The sequence below is a fragment of the Trichechus manatus genome, unplaced genomic scaffold, assembly GCF_000243295.1.
Source record: "Trichechus manatus latirostris isolate Lorelei unplaced genomic scaffold, TriManLat1.0 scaffold00117, whole genome shotgun sequence".
Classification (NCBI taxonomy): domain Eukaryota; kingdom Metazoa; phylum Chordata; class Mammalia; order Sirenia; family Trichechidae; genus Trichechus; species Trichechus manatus.
In genome coordinates this window covers 7,611,161-7,620,833 of record NW_004444053.1, presented here as the reverse complement: position 1 = coordinate 7,620,833, position 9,673 = coordinate 7,611,161, and the positions used below count along the sequence as shown (strand labels likewise).

General features: G+C 41.2%; 1 protein-coding gene across 1 annotated transcript in view; it reads right to left on the bottom strand.

Annotated features, from left to right (window-relative positions):
* Positions 1-8,987, bottom strand: part of ABCB10 (ATP binding cassette subfamily B member 10) — a 45,096-nt gene extending 36,109 nt beyond the window's left edge. The window contains exon 1 of the mRNA XM_023738476.1: positions 8,529-8,987. The gene's annotated coding sequence lies outside the window, so the exon portion shown is untranslated. The remainder of the gene's footprint in view (positions 1-8,528) is intronic.
* Positions 8,988-9,673: the final 686 nt, after the last annotated feature.

Below are 9,673 nucleotides of genomic sequence, written 5' to 3'. Positions count from 1 at the left end.
TAGCCTACTTTACTGTGAGGAAATAAACTTCTCTTTGTTAAAGCCATCCACTTGTGGTATTTCTGTTATAGCAGCACTAGATAACTTAAGACATTCTTGTTCCTCATCCTGTAGGTGCCTTACTTAACACTGCCTTAACCCAGCATCTGTCTACCAGCCGACTTTCCTCCTACGAAATCCTTTTACTTTCTTCACCTCATCTGCACATTCACAGATGCCACCTTCTTAACCCTGCTGTTCTTCTTCTCTTATCTGATGAAAGTAAACCGTATCATAACTGCCTAGACTTAACTAAATAATTGTTGACTCTCAGAGCTGACTTAAAGGATATCCCTCTCATGAACCTCAATCTCATTCTCTATACTGATGGTTCTTATTTTAAAACTTCCCCAGAAAGCTGTAGGGCTGGGTATGCTGTCACTACTGATACCAAAATATTGGAAAGCATTCGCTACTGGAGGTTAGCTCTGTGCAACAAGCAGAATTAACAGCCCTAACCCATGCATGCCAGTGCACTCAGAACTTAACTCATATATGCAGATTCCAGGTATGTTTATGATATGGTTCATGACTTTTGAATGACTTTTGCCTAAAGAAATTGCTATCATTAAGGTTGAAGCCCATACTGGTACCAACAAAATACTGAACATAAAGGGAATGCATTAGCCAATAAAGCTGCAAAAGCTGCAGCCATTTTAGATAAGGTCATTCCTATTTATACGTGTAAGATGAATGAAACTCTGTCTGCCACTCCTGAAGAACTAAAAATCCAGCACAGTAGTCTCACTCCTGACACTGGAAGGAAATAATGGGAAGCTTGAGGGTGCTGCCTGAATCAGGAATAAGTCCTCTGGGTCAGACCTAACAAACCACCAGTATTGCCCCCAAATTTAACAACTCCCATGGTCCATACTCTACATTCCCTAGACCGTTTTGCAAGGGACAAAATGATCCAGATTATGGAGATACATTGATGGGGAAAGTTCTGCCTCATTGCCAAACAAGTTTATGCTTCATGCCCAACTTGTCACAAATACAATGCAGGGAAGCCGTTAAAGGTTTCCCTTGGACAATTTCCCCCACCTGTTGAACTGATGAGAGAACAGGAGGTGGATTTCATTCAGCTTCCTCCTTCTATGGCATATAAGTATGTTTTAGTTCTTATCTGGATGTATTCACATTGACCTGAAGCTTATGCTTGTCAAAGGTAACTGCCTCCTTCATTGCCAAAAAAAATTCTGGAAGACATCATTCCTTCTTGGGGTACCCTCACAACTCTGCACAGTGATTGGGGAACTCATTTCACCAGACAAGTAATCAAAGAAATTTGCTGAATACTTCCGATTACTCAACATTTGCCTGCCCTGTACCACACCCAATCAACTGGTTGGTTGAAAGAACAAATAATATTATAAAGCAATAGCTAGCTAAATTAACTGAAGCACTACATCTGCCATGGCCAAAGGTACTGCCTCTAGTTTTACTCAACCTTAGATCCACCCCTTTTGGAAAACATTAATTAACTCCTCACGAGACTGTGACTGGATGACCATTACTTTTAAGTCATATTGCTTATACTGATCCTCAATTAGTTAATGCTGCTATTCTGAACTACTGTAAAGGTTTACACAGGTGGAACAAACTTATGCCAAAAAAAAGGGTCACTTCAATCTTGAAAATGACCCCCTGTTGGCACCAGGAGACCTAGCATATTGGAAAAACTTCCAAATGAAACACCCTCTGGAACCTCACTGGAAAAGACCTTACCAAGACCTGCTTAACAACCAATGTGCAGTCAAACTTGAAGGAGTAAAACCCTAGGTACACATTTCCCAACTCAAAAGAGCTCCACCAAACCCCTGGACAAGTGAAGTTGCTGGTGACCTCTGTCTTCATCTCTGCTGAGGACATCCCAAAGCAATGTCTAAGAGGTACACAGTTATCCCAAGATCATCAAATCAAGATTTCACCTAAACAAGTTTAATTTTTTTCTGTTCCTATTTTTCTTTTCCTTTCTTTTGACCTCGATGAAAGTACCTCCTTTTTCTGTATTTTTCTCTGATAATTCCTTACATTCACCCTTGAAGAAGCAATTTTTTTTTTTTACTCAATGGGCTCATTTATTTGCACAAACATGAAATCAGACAAATTACTGGATCTGCGGCTTTATGCCCATCTCCAGCTCCTCTGGGATGCCCTGGTGTGTCTTCCCCTGCCCCGCAAGGGAGAGATTGGGTCTTTCTTGCCAAGTTTATACTGGAAGAAAAACAGGAATGTATCACACTAAATTTATCCATAACTCCCGATAATCCTTATTTGTGGTCCACAAAACGTACCCTGAGTGAACCTGTGTGGATACACTTTCTCTCTCAGCTGCACTTTACAAATGGCCAGAGAAAATGGTAAAAATACTCCCAGAAACAGAACCACCAGAAGATTTGGTACTGTCTGGCAGTTATGGGATGGATTTTTATGGCTAACCCCAGGATACGTTTCCCTGAGCACTACTGCCCCTCTTTGTTAGGAACAATATAATCACTCCAAAACAACAGCTTCCTGATACAGTCCATCAAATGGAATGGTTATCTCCAACTGCTTGCCAGCACATTATCACCTTACAAGACCCTGACTGGTATGATACCGACTGGTCTTGTCAGTCCGGCATATTCTAGGTACCTCCTAATAGCACACAATGGATTTATGGCTCAAACTTTTGGTCTTGGCTCCCTCCTAGATGGCTAGGAAGATGTACTATGGGATTTTCACAGGCTCAAGGTCATGTCGTGTGCATCTTAGGCCCTGCTGCAAACACCCCTTCCCATCAAGCTCAATGGACTTGTTCTGTTTTTCACTGGTATGACCATTTGGTCGCTTTATTTGTACCCTCTATTGAGTTAGAAGATGTTATTGCACACATTGGAACAGTAAATTAACTCAATCAGCCTTGAATGATAATGCTAACAGTATTCTGGCTCTAAACACTGAAACGACCCAAATGAGGAAGTCTGTCCTTCAAAATTGAATGGCTATATTATATATCCACACCGCTGCCCAAGGAGGAACTTGTGCTATAATTAAAACTGAGTGCTGTACTTATATTGCTGATGAATCTGGTAATGTTACTCAATATGTTTCGCACATGAAGACTGTCTGATTCAAATGTCTGATCCTACTCCCAGTCTAGGTGAGCTATTGCAACAATGGCTTTCAAGTTGGGAAGTCTGGAAGAAATCTCTATTTATCATTGTCTACACAGTTATCATCCTATTATGCTTATGTTATTGCTTACCATGTTGTTATACTTTCAGACTGTTCAACCATTTTGCTACAAACCAACTGTTCCTAGATCTATGCACCACTTGATGTACCTTGAGGAATCATTTCCGAGCCTTTGATTCGACCTCTTCTGTTAAAACCAGCACTGTTCTTACAATTTGGCTCAAATCTACAGTAGGCCCTAACTCAAGAGTGTAAAGCGATGGCATAGTGAATATTCAAGGATATGTAAATGCTCAATGAATTGAAGAAACCGCACTGTGATAAATGGTGACTCTTACGACTGAAGTCTATCAGAAGAAACACTCACCGAGCTTAAAGTGATCATAAATCTCATTTGAGATAATGATCAGAAAGGGGAAGTGTAGATACCCCCAAATCCCAAACAGGCTGTGCTGGGCTAGCTGAAAGAGGCTGCTTAGAGGTCAGGAACAAGCAACCTCCCTTAAAGCAAAATTACATTTCCAGATGTGCTTTGATATGTGTACTTCCTTAATGACTGTTTTTCCAAATGACTGACCCTGAAACCCTGCACGTGCTCTGACTCCATCTCCTGAGAAACCGACATAAAAGGAATTTACAATGACCTTCAGGAGACTACCCTGCCCGTACCCTGAAACTTTAAATTCTTAAGAACTGGCCACTTTGAGGATTGATGCACATGATCCTTGACAAACAAATGCTGACCTATATCCAAAGGTCACCCAAAGAAAATCCGTTACCTACGTAACCAACTTTCACTATCCCCTCTTCCAAGCGCAATTCCAATAATTTCAGTTTGATGCTGCCTGATTCAAATCGTATCTACTCACAATAAATATATTCGATTACACTAATTTCTGGGTGTTTCTCTGAGTGTTTCGGTTTTTGACATTAGGTAAGACCTTGGGGTCTTGATTCAAAGTGTCATGCTCATCACAATAATGCCCAAGCTGAATTCAAAGCCCAAAGGACAGATAAAGCATTTAACTCAGGGCTCTGTGCAGAGCCCAGCACAATGGCGGCTCCATGAACAGGCAGGCACCAGAGTAGATTATTCTGATGAACAGAGGATTAATTAGCAGCTTATATCACTAGTTTAACCTTGTGCCTTATCAAAAACTTCCAAAGTATAATGTATGTAAAGTGCTATAAAGGGCTGCCTCTTCCATCCTCAAGTTTCTAATTCTAAACTTGTAACTCAAAATAAAGATGCACATTTCATAATGAAATGCCTCATGGTTCTAATTCTGAACTAGTTCTTAAAGAGGAACAGTGATACTGATTGGCATGGATTAAACTGTGTTCTGCAAAAATGTGTGTTGGAATCCTAACCCCTTTACCTGTGGATGTAATCCCATTTGGGAATATGGTTTTGTTACGTTAATGAGGCCGCATCAGTGTAAGGTGTGCTTTCAAACAATCATTTCTGAGACATAAAAGGAGCACATTAGGCACAGAAGGACAAATGGGGTGCGGAAGACCAATGCCATGCAGAGATCACCACGGAAAAGAGGAACAGACGCCAGAAGTGAAGAAGAGACAGTGACTTTCCCCTAGAGCCAGGGCATTCCTCTGGCCTCCTAACCTGTGAGAAAATAAATGTTTCTTAAAGCCACCCACTTGTGGTATTTCTGTTACAACAGAACTGGGTAACTAAGACACCAACTATAAAGTGTAAGAAATTCAGTTGAATCTAAATTCATTTCAGGGTATCCCCTTAGAGGGTATCCCCTCACAGGATATCCTCTCAAAGTATTCTTGGCTCATCTTGTACAATTTCTGCCATGGACATTCTCTTTCCTTGGAACCAAAAAAAAAAAAGGAGGTGGAGCCAACACGGCATCATACAGACTCACCATGCTGACTCTCTGCAGTAAAGACCCGAAAAACTAAGTAAAACAGATACAAACATCAATCCTGGAACCCTAAGCATCAAATGAAGGGATAAAGAATTAGATCAAACACCAAATGGAAGAAGTAAACAGAGACAAGGGAGAGATATGGAGTGGAGGTCCCCTGCCAACTAATATGGCACAGCGTGTCCATTCTGGAACACAGCCAGCAAAGACCTCAGATAGGGAGTACAGGAAGGCAATTTCACGGAGCTCCCAACAGGAGACAGAGCAGCCGGTAACCAGAGAAACATGCTTTCCTACCACTGACCCTTCTGCCCCGTACACCACTTCCATCCCTTCCTGACGGGCCACGCAGCGCTGCTCAGCTACAAAGCCACCAGACCGCTGCCAGCACAGGTCTGCCCTGCCCCACTCGCCAGCTTCTGCGGTGTCATTTTTCGCCCTTTCTTTTCTTTCTCTCTCCCACCTGGCCCCATACACCACCTCTCCCCCTTCCACACAACTTCGCCGTACCGCCGCAGCCAGAAAACCAATGGCACACAGGCCCACCACTGCCCTGGGTTAGCCCCACCAGCACTGTGCCATCATTTACTTTATTCTTTTTTACTTCTCTTTCTTTCTTTTCATTCTACCTACACCTAGTCCCAGACATCACCTCCACCCACTTCAAGCTGGCCGTAGGTCTGCCCTGCCCCCAACTACTGGCTACTTGTTTTCTTCCTCTCTTTTCTTTTCTGCACCCCCACATAACCCCATATATCACCACCCCTTCAGACCAGCCCCCGCTGTGCTGCCATGCCCAGAATGTCCCTCGTGCTCAGCCCCACCACCACACCGGGCCCATACCGCCCCTGCCCTCCTGCCACTATACCAGTTGCTGAACAGTGGCAAGCAAGCCATATTATTCCCTGTCCAACACCACCACCTATCTGGAGAGGGGCTGTGAATGCTCCCACACCTCTGGACCAACATCAGGAGGCAGAAAGTGCCCTCCCAGTCTGCCCTCAACCACCTTGCCAAACCAGTGTACAGTAAAGCAAGCTCACCCTGCCTGCTGCTGCCCTGCCCACCCAGACAAGGTGGTGAAAGCTATCGTGCCCACAGATAGGCAAGCAGCAAAGCATGCCTGGCCTGCCTGCCTTGACATATCAAAACAAAATAAAAAAGCAAGATGAAAAAAACAAACATACAATCAATAAATAAAGAAAATAATGCCTTAACGTCTAGGACACAGCAGACAATATCAAAACATATAAAAAAGCAGGACAAGATGGCTCAAACAAGTGACAAAAATAAAGAATCAGACAGCCTTTTGGAAGAAGAAAAGGCAGTGAAACTACCTGATACAGAATTCAGAAGACTAATATTTAGGGCTCTACAAGAGATTAGGAAAGAGATCAAGGACAGACAAAACCAAAGAAAAAATGGACAAAATCATGGAAAACACAGACAAAACCAATGAAAACATAGCCAACACCAAGGAAAACACTGACAAAGCAACAGAAGAATTCAGGAAAATAACACAAGAACAAAAATCAAAATAAGTAATTAGAAATCATACAAAAAGAGCAACTAGATATCCAAAAGATAAACAAAATTTCAGAAACGGACAACTCAATAGAAGGCTTTACAAGAAAATTTTCAACAATGGAAGACAGAATCAGCAAGACTGAAGACAAATCCATGGATGACAATTTGTTGAGAAAAATCAGACAAAAGAATGAAGAAAACCTAAGAATTACATGGGACACAATCAAGAACAAAAATTTTCGAGTGATAGGATTTCCAGAACAAGGGGAGAAAATGGAAAACAAGAGAGAAGATTATTAAAGATTTGCTGGTAGAAAACCTCTAAATATCATGAAAGATGAAAAGTTGAACATCCAAGAAGCTCAATGAACCCCATATACAATAGACCAAAAAAGAAAATGACCAAGACATATCATAATCACACTTGCCAAAACCAAAGACAAAGAGAACAGATCAAGAAAAACAAAAAATCACATAGAAAGGGAAAACAATAAAACTAAACTCTGATTACTTAACAGAAACTATGCAGGCAAGAAGGCAATGGGATGACATATGTAACACCCTGAAAGAAACAAAATGCCAACCAAGAATAAAATATTCTGCAACTCTCCCTCGAATACAATGGCTAAATTAGGACATTTCCAGATAAACAAACTAAGCGAATTCATACAAACCAAACCAAACTTACAAGTTACAGCAACTCGAAAGATTAGACAGGAACCTTAGGGGAAGTGAATTTATTTAATGGGGGAGGAATAACTCAGAAAAAACGGGGTGAGAATGGCTGCACAACTTGAAGAATGTAATCAATGTCACTGAGTTGTACATGTAGAAATGGTTGAATTGGTTTATGTTTTGCCGTATATATTCTGAACAACAAAAGACAGACTAGGAAGAAAGGTCTGGCAATGTATTTCCCCAAAATTAGCCAATGAAAACCTTATGAATCACAACAGAACACTGTCAGACTGGCTTGCTTTGGGCACGTCATCAGGAGGGATCATTCGCTGGAGGAGAACATTATGTTTGATGAAGCAGAGGGCCAGCAAGAGCAAGGGAGATCCTCAGTGACATGGATTGGCACAACCATCTCAACGATGGACTGGAACATGCTGGTGATCATGAGGATGCAGCAGCACCGGGCAACATTTTGCTCTGTTGTAAATAAGACTGCCATGAGTTGGAGTCAACCCAATGGCAGCTATTTATTTATCTATAATTATTAATACCATCTAACAGAGCTCAAAAAATCTTCTTATACTTGTTTTTTTAAAAATGAGAGTCCGTAGGTCTACTTTACATGTGGTTGGTGTGCTTCTTTTAAGGGCTCCTCCTCTCTTTTTAGGGCAAGTTATTTGTTGAAAAAATCAGATCATTTGTCTTAAAAGAGTTCCTGTGTTACAGATTTCACTAATTGTGGTTTAATATAATCCTTATTCCTTATAATTGCTGTCAACTGGTGGTTGATACAGAAGCTTGGTTAAATTCAGCCTCTTTTTCCCCCTTGGCAAACAATTCATGGGTGTGGATATGACTTACCGCCTTATATCTGGAGGCCTGTAATATCTGGTTCAAGTTTGCCAGCCTAATTCAACCATCACAAAATTCTCAACCAATCTTTTTTACCTAGTGGCTTAGCAGCCATTGATAAGCGATGCCTAGAAATACCGTAATTATGGATTATAAAATATAGATATTCTATTTCTATTATTCCTTCTGGATTTATTAGCTGGAATGCGTCTATAAACACCATTCTCTCACCAACTATTTGGTTATCCTAAAATATAGCTTGTTCAAGAATGCAAGATAGAATACTTAATTCCTTATCTTTATTTACCAATTTTTAGAACAATGAGTTAGTATCTTAACAAGCTTTAGACATACCAATTAAGGTGATATTTCATGAATTCTTGGATTTTCACATACTGTATATATTTTAATCCACTGATGTCATTATTCTTTTTGATGTTTAAATTGTGCCATTAGTGCCCCAGTGGGACCCGTTGCAAGGTGGCTCCTGTGGTTTCCTGACATCATCTCAGCAGTATCTCTTGTTTTCAGCCAAAGTATTCTTGTTTCATCTTGTACGATTCATGCCACGGACATAAAATTAGCCATTTTTCTTAGAATCCTGATTCCTTTTGATGAGAAATGGTATTCAGAGACACAATATGTGCACTAATGTTGCGATTGCTCCTGGGCTGTTATTGCTGTTAGGACTTTTTTAATAGACAAAGCTAGGAAATACAAATTTTTATTGAACGAGAAAAAAAATCCTAAACTCATTGATGTTTTCCATATGAAATAAAGATTACAGCTTTTACTTAAAAAAAAAAAACAAAAACAAAACCCTATGGAGCAGTTCTACTCTGCACACATGGGATCACCATGAGTTGGGGGCCAACTCCATGGCAGCTAACAACAACAAGGACAGAAGCTTGGGGGAGGCAGGGGAAAAGATGTGCAGTGTGCCTAGAACCTGCCAACCTCTGCACGTGTAGATATCTGTTAATGATTCACATGACTGTCGTATTGGGCAGGTTCAGCTACCCCCATCGTCACTTAAGACTGAGCACTTACAGTGTGTCCCCACCACTATCTGAAGCATTTTATATGAACTCTCTCCTTGAATCCTCCCAACAACTCTCTTTATCCTCATTTTTCAGGAAGGAAGCTGAAGCCCAAAGTCATCCAGTTCATATACTGCAGACCCACATTCTGAGCTAAGCTTGTCCTCTTAATCTTCCCACACCTGGGTGGAGGGAGGTGGGGAGGAAAGCATTTCATATAGAGAATACAGCCGGGCCTGGCAGTCAGGACCACCTGGGAGTAGAAGGCTTGCAGGAGCAGAGATCTGGGTATAGTGGAGAGGTAAGTGGGGTCCAGATTATAACAGAATGTGAACTTTGCTGTCAGGAAGGCTTGAAAGGGTTTTCTGTTGGGGAGTGACACAACCAAATTTGTATTTCTAAAGGACCCACTCTCTTGGCAATTCTAATCTCAGATAAAATAGACTTTAAAACAAAATC